Source organism: Phocoena sinus, chromosome X (assembly GCF_008692025.1).
Source record: "Phocoena sinus isolate mPhoSin1 chromosome X, mPhoSin1.pri, whole genome shotgun sequence".
Lineage (NCBI taxonomy): Eukaryota > Metazoa > Chordata > Mammalia > Artiodactyla > Phocoenidae > Phocoena > Phocoena sinus.
In genome coordinates this window covers 131,540,865-131,555,517 of record NC_045784.1, presented here as the reverse complement: position 1 = coordinate 131,555,517, position 14,653 = coordinate 131,540,865, and positions in this window count along the sequence as shown.

Below are 14,653 nucleotides of genomic sequence, written 5' to 3'. Positions count from 1 at the left end.
TGGAAGGGGCTGGGATTGTTTCTCCACACATAAACTGATCTTTGTCATCAATCACTTTCATAATGAGAGAACATCCAGGACACATAGCAATGTCTTCCCCATTCTCCAACTCTTCCTTGGTAGGGATGAAGATGCCTATATAAGTTATCCCCACATGCACAGGGGTAGAAATACATCTCTAAGGCGTGATCATATTGCACGTCCATGATTTCTATCTTGGAACAGAGCTGGTATGTTCCTACCTTTGAGTTTTTGCATCAGCTGTTTACTCAGCACTGAACGCTGAACCTCCATATCTGTGCACATGTCTTTCTCTGGTATCAAATAGTATTCTAAGATAAATATATATTACTGCATTTAATCATTGGTGTAATGGTAGGAAGTCATTATTATCGTCATCAACCTTTTTTTCCAGATAAGAAAACCGTGGCTCCAAGTTGCACAGAAACTGAAGGGGCCAAGGTTTGCCTCCCGAGGTCTTGGCTTCCTAACCCATCCCGTCTTTCATAAGTTTCAGAAGTTCCTTAAGAGGGAATGCAAGGAAGGATAGGCAATCAGTGTTGGTTGACTAAATCCAACAGTCCTAGATCGACCTGTTTGCTTCCGTTTGTCCCCTCCATTTCTGTTCCTGTGTCCTGGGCCTTCCTGTCACTTTGAAAAGGGACGATTACAACGCAGAAGCTGCAGAGATGGGGGAGGGAGCAGAAATCTCACATTTCTCAGCAAAATGGTTGTAAGACAGTCCGTAACTGCTACCAAAGGGTGAAGTATTTCAGAGTACACAGCCCAGGGACCTTGGCAGAAAGGGCCCAAGGGGCCCAGAGCTTGAAACAGAATCGGGAACAAGGTCAGGGGACAGAGACCAGGCAAGCCTGGTGTTGTGTCACTGCCTGTGGCAGCTTCTCTGCTAAGGGTGCAGCGCTCCAGTGAGGAATGGAAGGGTAGGAGGGCCGCTACCCTTCCATACTGAACATGGCCGCTGAATGCGGGCTCGTGACCCCGGTTCGGGAAAGCAGCGGGAAACCGACCGAACCTGTGACCTTCTTCAAGGGGCAAGGGAACAGAACAGTCATGAACAGCAGGTTAGCTTTGGTTTTCTTTTGTTTCTTTTATTGCAGGATTTCATCTCCCTCCCCACTCGGCTCGGGATTTACCTGGAGCACTTCTCTGACAGGGTGGGGGGTCGGGGTAGGGACCACCGATAGAGTCCAGTCCTAGAGTCTAAAATAGTAAGGCTCACAGGGGTTGCTCTAAATCATCCCGGGGTTAGAGACTGTGGAGCTGGGACTAGAACCCAAGGCGGCTGCCACCCACACCTTTGGTGTCCCCAAGGCATCACAAAACTTTTTTTTCCCCTCCCACTACAGCCTTCAACTTTATTTCAAATCTGCGGCCGCGGTAGTTCCCTGTAAGGAAAAGAAATTTTAAAAGGCTTCAGAGGGCTTCCCTGGTGGCGCAGTGGTTGAGAGTCCGCCTGCCGATGAAGAGGACACGGGTTCGTGCCCCAGTCCGGAAAGATCCCACGTGCCGTGGAGCGGCTGGGCCCGTGAGCCATGGCTGCTGAGCCTGTGCGTCGGAGCCTGTGCTCCGCAACGAGAGAGGCCGCAACAGTGAGAGGCCCGCATACCGCAAAAAAAAAAAAAAAAAAAAAAAAAAAAGGCTACAGATAGCTTACATGTAAAGATAATGGTTTTCGTGCTATGTTTTAAGAGTATCTGAAAGCTGTGAGTCCATATGTAACACAATAGAAATCAAGGGATATATGTTTTTAATTTGTGTATCTTACTTCCTTCTGGGAAGTAATTGCAGAGTGTTTTGGAAGCTGTGTAAAAAAAAAAGTGGCTGGAATTCATTCACGTATCCTGTGGCTCACAAGATCTCTAGAATACACTCTTGCTCAACTCTGCATTCTATCTTCACACAGCTGTGCAGATAATTAGCTTTGTTGAGAGATGGAAATATTTTTGTAAGAAGACAGTAAGTTTCTAAGTATAATGGAAAGTCATATAGAAATTTAAGAGGATTGAATCAACATTCAGGCTAATGGCTTCTATTTAGCAAACATTTATTGGAGCCTGCTGAAGACCAAGAACTGGGAGACTACAAACAAGGATAAAACCATATGTTCACAATCTGGGTCAAGGTACTTAGCATGGTAGAACAATAATTGATATGAGAGAGATTTTATGAACAAAGTAGGCAGAGGAAAGGAAACATTAACATTTATTGAACATATATTTAATGAGTCCCTGCTATGTCCAAGATACTAATGCAACAGTACACAAAACACAGTTCCTGCTCTCTTGGAGACTGCAGTGGTCGAGTTCCTACTGTCAGGCACGTTCTTACATTCATTTTTTTAGATATATGTGGTCTCAGTTAATATTCCAACAACCCTGGGTAGTATCTTCTTGAGGTCCATATCTTAAAATTTCAGTAACAACTAGAATTTTACAAACAATCCGTAAACATCTCTTTATGTAGATATATAAAAGAACATGGTGAAAATGGTGAGAAATCTTGGGCTTAACTCTTGTTAAATGTTAATAGCAAATCAGAAATTCAAATCCAATGTCTCTTTTTACTCCACAGTCCCCATATACCTTTATACAATGCAGCTTCCTGTGGGGCCAAGCCCAATCTGACTTCACAGTCAAACTGCATCTTAAAGGATGAGTGGGACAGGAGCATAATAGAGACAAAGGTTACTGCTTATGTAATAAATCCCACAGAAAGAACCTCTTTTCTTCAGTCATTAAGGTAACATGATTTAGTTATCCAGACTTACTGAGTTATTCATACAATTTTAGCCTGCCAAATTAGGAAGGCCAACATTCTAGGAAATTTTTTTAGAAGTTATTGCCATGACTTTGATTACCTGCAATTAAACAGAGCAGTTCAGTTCAACAAACTTTACTGAGTCATCATGTGCCAAGAAGTATGCTAAGTACTAGAGATACATGCTCTGAAAAGACTTAAATAATATATGCAATTGAGACATTTTTGTCCTGGATTTTGTTACAATTCTGATTTCAATACAATTCATATGTCTTCATCTTTCTGACTCTATAAATTATGAGGTTGTATTAGCTGGTCATTAAGAAAAATTTTTATAATTTAGCTGTATTAGAATCTGGTAAAAAGCTTTCTTTAAGTGGTTACTTTTCTCTTTCAAATTTTGCTGCATTCTATGGTCTGGTACTTGATACTGAGGAATAACAGTAATCTTTCACTGTATCTTGGTTGGCAGGTGCTTCCAGTTGATGCATATAGAAGTTGTATCACATTTTTATTGCCCAAGGAGGACCCTAAGAAACTCTCATTATATGATCATGAAGAAGTGAATGTAAATGTCCATTCACCAAGAGTTTGGTGGTTTCTTCCTAGAACCATTGGACTAAAACATTGATCCTTTAACACCAGTGTATGCATAGGCTACACAAGAATCACCTGGGGTGTTAGCTGTTAACATAGATTCCTGGCCTACAAAGTCACATTTTTGAGGGTGTAAGATGAGTATCTGTATTTGTAGCAAGGAACACAAGTGATGCTGATAAGCTTAGAAAATACTGCAAAAGCAGAGACTATGGAAACCTATTTAATTCCCCAATTCCAAAATAGGATCAGATTTAATCCTAAACTGGGATCAGATTTTTCAATTTGCAGTAGTGCCTACCAGAGTTAACAACACAAACAGAATGTCGTTTAGTAGATATAACCAAAATCTATCATCCTGTAGTTTCAAGTCCATTTACTGTCCATAGTCTCTAGGATACACTGCTACCGAGGCCTAATTTCAGCTGCCACTTCGTAAAACAAATGCAAACGAAATCTGTCACTAGACAGACTATAAGCCTCATTATTTTCCAACCTTATTCAAAACCTACTTTCATTTGATAAGTCATAAAAGTTTTTTAAGTTACACAAGTAATGCATGATCAGTAATAGAAAAATCTGAAAATGCAAGTAGGTAATAAGGAAAATATAAAAATCAACCTTAATCCTACCATTTAGGGTATATATCTCACAAGAATTTACATGTATCTAGACGTGTGTATGTGTGTGTAAAAAATTACTTTAATTTTTTTCTGAGTGTGTATGATTTATGACATTGTATAGGAAAGCAAAATTCATTATACCATGGAAAAGACCACCAATAAATTGATCACATAAAATTAGTCCGCCTCAAAAACCTAAACAATAGCATCTATACTCTTCATCATATCATTGGTCCTTCGTTGACTTTTGAATGCTAACAATGCAAAAATTACAAATTAATGGGAATTCCCTGGTGGTTCAGTGGTTAAGACTCTGCTCTTCCACTGCAGGGGGCGCAAGTTCAATCCCTGGTTGGGGAACTAAGATCCCGTGCATGCTGCGTGGCATGGCCAAAATAAAAAATTACAAATTAATTGCAAGGTAAAATTATAAATCATGCAAAAGATATAGGATTTCATAAATTTGAAAGTAGTGTTGGATACTTGCTTCAATACACCAAAGCCACTGACACATGAATTAGATCAGTTAACAACTGAAAGTGAAGAAAATCTACATGGAGGATGATTGATAGGTATTTTGATACCAAATTAATGAGGAGTCTTTAGAAAAAACAATGAATTGTTCAAATGTTTGGGCAAAAATCACCTTTTTATGCTAGGAGAACAATAAATGGGGTGAAGGATACTGTATAATGTGATACTTTTATTGGAAAAATGCCCCAAATCCCCCAAACAATTCTTATTTCATTCTTTGTCCAATCTAAAAATTAGTGCATAGCTGCAATTAAAACCTAAATTCTTTTAAATATGAGATTAAGCAAGCTTATTTTCATAATCTTAGGTTTTATTTTTCTGGATGAAGTCCCAAACAAACCTTTTATCCATCATTTGTGATGAAATTTTTTTCCCCTTTTAGGTTGATTCCCTTCAGGTTGCATTTTAAGTACCAGTTGTCCTTGGATAATGAGGACTTTCTATGTGTGTGCATGGCATTGTTTTTGTTTTTATTTTAATCGAGATATAATTGACATATAACATTATACTAGTTTTAGGTGGAACCTAATGGTCCAATATTTGTATATATTGTGAAGTGATCACCACAATAAGTCTAGTTAACATCCATCACCACACATAGTTACACCATTTTTTCTTGTGATGAGAACTTTGAAGATCTACTCTCTTAGCAACTTTCAATTAAATAATGCAGCATTATTAACTATAGCCACTGGGTTGTATATTATATCCCCAGGATTTATTTGTTTTACAGCTGGAAGTTTATACCTTTTGACCACCTTCACCTATTTTGCCCACCCTCCCGAATCTCCCACCTCTGGCAACCACCATTCTATTCTCTGTATTTTTGAGTTCAGTTTTTTCCCCAAGATTCCACATATGAGATCATACAGTATTTGTCTTTCTCTGTCTGACTCATTTCATTTAGAATAAAGCCCTCAAGGTCTATCGATGTTATTGCACATGGTAAGATTTTCTTCCTTTTTATGAATGAATACTATCCCATTGTGTGTGTGTGTGTGTGTAAAACATTTTCTTTTCCATTCACCCATTGATAGGAACAGCTTGCTTCCATGTCTTGGCTATTGTAAATAATGTGGCAATGAACATGGGGGGTGGATATATCTTTTTGAGTTAGTGATTTTGTTTTCTTTGGATAAATACCTGGAAAAGGAATTGCTAGATCATATGGTAGTTCTTCTTTTATTTTTTGAGGAACCTCCACATTGTTTTCCACAGTGGCTGCACCAATTTACATTCCCACCAAGAGCTCACAAGAGTTGCCTTTTCTCCTCATCCTTGCCAACACTTGTTATTTCTTGTCTTTCGAAAATAACCATTCTAACAGATTTGAGGTGAAATCTCATTGTGGTTTTTTCTTTTATGTACTTTTTTTTACATTTTATGAGACTACAATTGCTTTACAATGTTGTGTTAGTTTCCACTGTATCACAAAGTGGATCAGCTATATGTATACATATATCCCCATATCCCCTCCCTCTTGTGTCTCCTTCCCACCCTCCCTATCCCACCCCTCTAGGTGGCCAAAAAGCATCGAGATGATCTCCCTGTGCTACGTGGCTGCTTCTCACTAGCTATCTATTTTACATTTGGTAGTGTATATATGTCCATGCCACTCTCCCACTTCATCCCAGCTTACCCTTCCCCCAATACTGTATCCTCAAGTCCATTCTCTATGTCTGTGCCTTTATTCCTGTCCTACCGCTAGGTTCACCAGAACCATTTCTTTATAGTCCATATAGATGTGTTAGCATACGGTATTTGTTTCTCTCTTTCTGACTTACTTCACTCTATATGACAGACTCTAGGCCCAACCACCTCACTACAAAACTCAATTTCACTTCTTTTTATGGCTTAGTAATATTCCATTGTATATATGTGCCACATCTTCTTTATCCCTTCATCTATCAATGGACATTTAGGTTGCTTCCATGTCCTGGCTATTGTAGATAGTGCTGCAATGAACATTGTGGTACGTGACTCTTTTTGAATTATGGTCTTCTCAGGGTATATGCCCAGTAGTGGTATTGCTAAGGCATATGGTAGTTCTAATTTTGGCTTTTTAAGGAACTTCCATACTGTTCTCCATAGTGGCTGTATCAATTTACATTCCCACCAACAGTGCAAGAGGGTTCCATTTTCTCCACACTCTCTTATTTGTTATTTGTAGAGTTTTTGATGATGGCCATTCTGACTGGTGTGAGATGATATCTCATTGTACTTTTGATTTGCATTTCTCTAATGATCAATGATGTTGAGCATCCTTTCATGTGTTTGTTGGCAATCTGTATATCTTCTTTGGAAAAATGTCTGTTTAGGTCTTCTGCCGATTTTTGGATTGGGTTTGTTTTTTAATATTGAGCTGCTTGTATATTTTGGAGATTAATCCTTTGTCAGTTGCTTCATTTGCAAATATTTTCTCCCATTCTGAGGGATGTCTTTTGGTCTTGTTTATGGTTTCCCTTGCTGTGAAAAAGCTTTGGAGTTTCATTAGGTCCCATTTGTTTATTTTTGGTTTTATTTCCATTTCTCTAGGAGGTGGGTCAAAACGGATCTTGCTGTGATTTATGTCATAGAGGGTTCTGCCTATGTTTTCCACTAAGAGTTTTAGAGTGTCTGGCCTTACATTTAGGCCTTTAATCCATTTTGAGTTTATTTTGTGTAGGGTGTTAGGAAGTGTTCTCATTTCACTCTTTTACATGTAGCTGTCCAGTTTTCCCAGCACCACTTATTGAAGAGGCTGTCTTTTCTCCACTGTATATTCTTGCCTCCTTTATCAAAGATAAGTTGACCATATGTGCGTGGGTTTACCTCCGGGATTTCTATCCTGTTCCATTGATCTATATTTCTGTTTTTTTGCCATTACCATAGTGTCTTGATTACTGTAGCTATGTAGTACAGTCTGAAGTCAGGGAGCCTGATTTCTCCACCTCTGTTTCTCTTTCTCAAGGTTGCTTTGGCTATTCGGGGTTTTTTGTGTTTCCACACAGATTTTTAAATTTTTCATTCGAGTTCTGTGAAAATGCCATTGGTAGTCTGATGGGGATTGCATTGAATCTGTAGATTGCTTTGCGTAGTATAGTCATTTTCACAATGTTGATTCTTCCAATCCAAGAACATGCTATATCTCTCCATCTGTTTGTATCATCTTTAATTTCTTTCATCAGTGGCTTATAGTTTTCTGAATATAGGGCTTTTGTCTCCTTAGGTAGGTTTATTCCTAGATACTTTATTCTTTTTGTTGCAGTGGTAAATGGGAGTGTTTTCTTGATTTCGCTTTAAGATTTTTCATCATTAGTGTATAGGAATGCCAGAGATTTCTGTGCATTAATTTTGTATCCTGCTACTTTACCAAATTCATTGATTAGCTCTAGTAGTTTTCTGGTGGCATCTTTAGGATTCTCTATGTATAGTATCATATCATCTGCAAACAGTGACAGTTTTACTTTTCTGATTTGGATTCCATTTATTTCTTTTTCTTCTCTGATTGCCGTGGCTAAAATTTCCAAAACTATGTTGAATAATAGTGGTGAGAGTGGGCACCCTTGTCATGTTCCTGATCTTACAGGAAATGGTTTCAGTTTTTCACCATTGAGAATGATGGTGGCTGTGGGCTTGTCATATATGGCCTTTATTATGTTGAGGGAGGTTCCCTCTATGCCCACTTTCTGGAGAGTTTTTATCATAAATAGGTGTTGAATTTTGTTGAAAGGTTTTTCTGCATCTATTGAGATTATCATATGGTTCTTATCCTTCAATTTGTTAATAGGGTGTATCACATTGATTGATTGGCATATATTGAAGAATCATTGCATTCCTGGGATAAGTCCCACTTGATCATGGTGTATGATTCTTTTAATGTGCTGTTGGATTCTGTTTGCTACTATTTTGTTCAGGATTTTTGCATCTATGTTCATCTGTGATATTGGCCTGTAGTTTTCATTTTTTATGACATCTTTGTCTTGTTTTGGTATCGGGGTGATGGTGGCCTTGTATAATGAGTTTGGGAGTGTTCCTCTCTCTGCATTTTTTGAAGAGTTTGAGAAGGATAGGTGTTAGCTCTTCTCTAAATGTTTGATAGAATTCGCCTGTGAAGCCATCTGGTCCTGGCCTTTGTTTGTTGGAAGATCTTTAATCACAGTTTCAATTTCAGTGCTTGTGACTGGTCTGTGCATATTTTCTATTTCTTCCTGATTCAGTCTTGGCAGGTTGTGCATTTCTAAGAATTTGTCCATTTCTTCCAGGTTGTCCATTTTATTGGCATATGGTTGCTTTTAGTAGTCTCTCATGATCATTTGTATTTCTGCAGTGTCAGTTGTTACTTCTCCTTTTTCATTTCTAATTCTGTTCAATTGTGTCTTCTCCCTTTTTCTCTTGATGAGTCTGGCTAATGGTTTTTGTTTTCAATTTTCAAAATGCTTTCAATTTTGTTTATCTTCTCAAGGAACCAGCTTTTAGTTTTATTGATCTTTGCTCTTGTTTCCTTCATTTCTTTTTCATTTATTTCTGATCTAATCTTTATGATTTCTTTCCTTCTGCTAACTTTGGGGTGTTTTTTTTTTTGTTCTTCTTTCTCTAGTTGCTTTAGGTATAAGGTTAGGCTGTTTATTTGAGATATTTCTAGTTTATTGAAGTAGGATTGTATTGCTATAAACTTCCCTCTTAGAGCTGCTGTTGCTGCCTCCCATAGGCTTTGGATCATCGTGTTTTCATTGTCATTTGTTTCTAGGTATTTTTTAATTTCCTCTTTGATTTCTTCAGTGATCTCTTGGTTATTTAGTAGTGTCTTGTTTAGCCTCCATGTGTTTGTATTTTTTACAGTTTTTTTTCCTGTAATTGATACCTGGTATCATAGCATTGTGGTCGGAAAAGATACTTGATACGATTTCAATTTTCTTAAATTTACCGAGGCTTGATTTGTGACGCAAGATATGATCTATCCTGGAGAATGTTCCATGAGCACTTGAGAAGAAAGTGTATTCTGTTGTTTTGGGATGGAATGTCCTATAAATATCAATTAATTTCATCTGGTCTAATGTGTCATTTAAAGCTTGTGTTTCCTTATTTATTTTCATTTTGGATGATCTGTCCAAAATGAAAATGAAAGTGGGGTGTTAAAGTCCCCTAGTATGATTGTGTTACTGTCGATTTCCCCTTTTATGGCTGTTTGCATTTGCCTTATGTGTTGAGGTGCTCCTATGTTGGGTGCATAAATATTTACAATTGCTATATCTTCTTGGATCAATCCCTTGATCATTATCAAGGATCAATAGTGTCCTTCTTTGTTTCTTGCAATAGTCTTTATTTTAAAGTCTATTTTGTCTGATATGAGAATTGCTACTCCAGCTTTATTTTGATTTCCATTTGCATGGAATATCTTTTTCCATCCCCTCACTTTCAGTCTGTATGTGTCCCTAGGTCTGAAGTCGGTCTCTTATAGACAGCATATATACATATACATTCAGCCAGTCTATGTCTTTTGGTTGGAGCATTTAATCCATTTACATTTAAGGTAATTATCAATATATGTATTCCTATTACCATTTTCTTAATTGTTTTGGTTTGTTTTTGTAGGTTTTTTCCTTCCCTTGTGTTTCCTCCCTAGAGAAGTTCCTTTAGCAGTTATTGTAAAGCTGGTTTGGTGGTGCTGAATTCTCTTAGCTTTTGCTTGTCTGTAAAGATTTTGATTTCTCCATTGAATCTGAATGAGATCCTTGCTGTGTAGAGTAATCTTGGTTGTAGGCTCTTCCCTTTCATCACGTTAAATATGTTTTTCCACTCCCTTCTGGCTTGCAGAGCTTCTGCTGAACAATCAGCCGTTAACCTCATGGATTCCTTTGTATGTTATTTACTGCTTTTTCCTTGCTGCTTTTAATATTTTTTCTTTGTACTTAATTTTTTGATAGTTTGATTAATATGTCTCTTGGCATTTTTCTCCTTGGATTTATCCTGTATGGGACTCTCTGTGCTTTCTGAACTTGACTATTTCCTTTCCCATGTTAGGGAAGTTTTCAACTATAATCTCTTCAAATATTTTCTCAGATCCTTTCTTTCTCTCTTCTTCTTCTGGGACATCTATAATTCAAGTGTTGGTACGTTTAATGTTGTCCCAGAGGTCTCTGACACTGTCCTCAATTCTTTTCCTTCTGTTTACTTTTTTCTGCTCCGAGGAAGTTATTTCCACCATTCTATCTTCCAGGTCACTTATCTGTTCTTCTGCCTCCGTTTTTCTGCTATTGATTCCTTCTAGAGTATTTTAAATTTCATTTATTGTGCTGTTCAGCATTGTTTGTTTGGTCTTTAGTTCTTCTAGGTCTTTGTTAAACGTTTCTTGTATTTTCTCCATTCTATTTCCAAGATTTTGGATATCTTTACTATCATTACTCTGAATTCTTTTTCAGGTAGACTGCCTATTTCCTCTTCATTTGTTTGGTCTGGTGGGTTTTTACCTTGCTCCTTCATCTGCTGCATACTTCTCTGTCTTCTCATTTTGCTTAACTTACTGTGTTTGGGGTAAGCCTCCTTTTCGCAAGCTGCAGGTTTGTAGCTCCCATTGTTTTTGGTGTCTGCCCCCAGTGGGTGAGGATGGTTCAGTGACTTGTGTAAGCTTCCTGGTTGGGGGGACTGGTGCCTGTGTTCTGGTGGGTGGGGTGGATCTTGTCCTTCTGGTGGGCAGGGCCACATCCAGTGGTGTGTTTTTGGGTGTCTGTGAACTTAGTATGACTTTTGGCTGCCTCTCTGCTAATGGGTGGGGTTATGCTCCTGTCTTGCTAGTTGTTTGGCATGGGGCATTCATCACTAGAGCTTGCTGGCCATTGGGTGCAACTGGGTCTTAGTGTTGAGAGGCAGATCTCTGGGAGAGCTCTCATTGATTGATATTACATGGGGCCAGGAGGTCTCTGGTGGTCTAATCTCCTGGACTCAGCTCTCCCATCATGGAGGCTCAGACCCAACACCTGGCTGGAGCACCAAGACCCTGCTAGCCACATGGCTCAGAAGTAAAAAAAGAAAGAGAAACCGAACAGATAGAACTGCAAAACAAATGGTAAAAGCAAAACTAAACTGACAAAGTCACACAAAGAAATATACACACACACAGTCATAAAAAGAAAAAACAAAAAGCCCCACAAAAAAACAAAACCAAACAAACAAAAAAACCAAACAGACAGAACCCTAGGACAAATGGTAAAAGCAAACCTAAACAGACAAAATCACCCAAATAAACATACACACATACACTCTCAAAAAGAGAAAAAAAAAAAAAAGGAGGAGAGCAACCAAAGCAATAAACAAATCCACCAATGATAACAAGCACTAAAAACTAAGCTAAGATGAACATAAAACCAAAAACAAATCAAATGCAGAAAGCAAACCCTAAGTCTACAGTTGTTCCCAAAGTCCACCGCTTCAATTTTGGAAACATTCATTGTCTATTCAGGTATTCCACAGATGCAGGGTACATCAAGTTGACTGTGGAGATTTAATCCACTGTTCCTGAGGCTGCTGGGAGAGATTTCCCTTCCTCTTCTTTGTTCGCACAGCTCTTGGGGTCCAGCTTTGGATTTGGCCCCACCTCTGCATGTAAGCCACCCTCAGGCCTCTGTTCCCCACCCAGACAGGAGGGAGTTAAAGCAGCGGCTGATTAGGGCTCTCTTGCTCACTCAGGCCAGGGAAAGGGAGGGATATGGTAGTCATAATTGGAATGTGGGGTGAGCCCATGGCAGCAGAGGCTGGCATGACATTACAACAGCCTGATGCATGCTGTGTGTTCTCCCAGGGAAGTTGTCCCTGGATCATGGGACTCTGGAATTGGTGAGCTGCACAGGCTCCTGGGGGGAGGTGGGTAGTGAACTGCACTTGCACACAGGATTCTTGGTGGCAGTGGTGGCAGCGTTAGTGGTCCATGCCTGCCTGTGGGGTCCTAGATGATAGCTGTGGCTCACGCCTGTCTCTGAAGCTCACTTAGGTGGTGCTCTGCTATCTGTGGGCACATGGAGCAGGAAGCCCCTCTCCTCGTGCACCCCAAAACAATGGTCTCCTTCCTCTCCGTCAGGTCCAGAGTTTTTCTTGGACTCCCTCCCAGCTAGCTGTGGCACACACTAGCCCCTTTCAGGCTGTGTTCACGCAGCCAACCCCAGTCCTCTCCCTGGGGTCTGACCTCCGAGGCCCGAGCCTCAGCTCCCAGCCCCCACCTGCCCCAGCGGGTGAGCAGAGAAGCCTCTCGGGCTGGTGAGTGCCAGTCGGCACCGACCCTCTGTGCGGGAATCTGTCTGCTTTGCCCTCTGCACCTCTGGTGCTGCACTCTACTCTGTAGCTCCGAAGCTCCCCCCCCACCCCACCCCCATTCCCACCAGTGAAGGGGCTTCCTAGTGTGTGGAAACTTTTCCTCCTTCACAGCTCCCTCCCAGAGGTTCAGTTCCCATCCTTATTCTTTTGTCTCTGTTTTTTTCTTTTTTCTTTTGCCCTACCCAGGTACATGGGGAGTTTCTTGCCTTTTGGGAAGTCTGAGATCTTCTGCCAGCCTTCAGTAGGTGTTCTGTAGAAGTTGTTCCACATGTAGTTGTATTTTTGATGTATTTGTGGGGAGGAAGGTGATCTCCACATCTTACTCCTCCACCATCTTGAAGGTCCACCCCCATTGTGGTTTTGGTTTGCATTTTCTCTGATGATTAGTGATGCTGAGAACCTTTTCATGTGAATATCCATTTGAAAACCTTTGGGAAAATGTCTATTCAGGTAATTTGCCCATTTTTTACTTGGATTATTTGTGGGTTTTTCTGACACTGAATTGAATGGGTTCCTCATATATTTTGGATATTAACCTCTTATCAGATATGTGGTTTGCAAATAATTTTCCCCATTCTGTAGGTTTCCTTTTCATTTTGTTCATCATTCCTTTTGCTATGCAGAAGCTGTTTAGTTTGATGCAGTCCTACTTGCTTACTTTATTTTGTTGCTTGTCGTTTAGGTGTTATATCTAAAAACTCATTGCCAAGACCAATGTCAGAAAGGTTTTTTCCATTTGTTTTCTTGGAGGAGTTGTATGGTTTCAGGTCTTGCATTTGTCTTTAATCCTTTTTTTTTTTTTTTTTTTTTTTGTGGTACACGGGCCTCTCACTGTTGTGGCCTCTCCTGCTGTGGAGCACAGGCTCCGGACGTACAGGCTCAGCAGCCATGGCTCACGGGCCCAGCCACTCCACGACATGTGGGATCCTCCCAGACCAGGGCACAAACCCGCGTCCCCTGCATCAACAGGCAGATTCTCAACCACTGCACCACCAGGGAAGCCCAAGTCTTGAATCCATTTTGAATTACGTTTTGTGACTGTTGTCAGATAGGAGTCTTAGTTTCATTCTTTTGCATGTCAATATCCAATTTTCCTAGCACTATTATTGAAAAGACTGAATTTTCTCCATTGAGTATTCTTGGTTCCCTTGTCAAATATTAGTTGGCCATGTATGCATGGGTTTATTTCTGGGCTCTTGGTTCTGTTCCATTGGTCTATGTATCTGTTTCTATGTGTTTGTTTCTATTTATGTTTTAAACATAAATCAATTTTTTTATTATATTAGCTCTATAATATTGTTTGAAATCAAGAAGTGCGATGCCTCCTCCAGCTTTGTTCATCTTTCTCAGGATTTCTTTGGCTATTTGGGGTCTTTTGTGGTTCCAAACAAATTTTAGGATTGTGTGTTTGACTTCTGGTATTTTTCCATTGGAATCTTGATAGGGATTGCATTTAATCTATAGATGGTTTTGGGAAGTATGGACATTTTAACAATATTAATTCATTTCTTTATAAGATTTTTTTTGATGTGGACCATTTTTAAAAGTCTTTAGTGAATTTGTTACAATATTGCTTCTGTTTTATGTTGTGGTTTATTGGCTATGAGGCACGTGGGACCTTAGCTCCCCAACAAGGGATCAAACCCACACGCCCTGCATTGGAAGGCGAAGTCTTAACAACTGGACCACTAGGGAAGTCCCAATATTAATTCTTTTAATCCATGAACACTGGATATCTTTCCATTTTTTTGTGTCTTCTTCAGTTTCTTTCATCTGTGTCTTATAGTTTCCAGTGTAGAGATCTTTCACCTCTTGGTTAAATTTATTCCCAATTA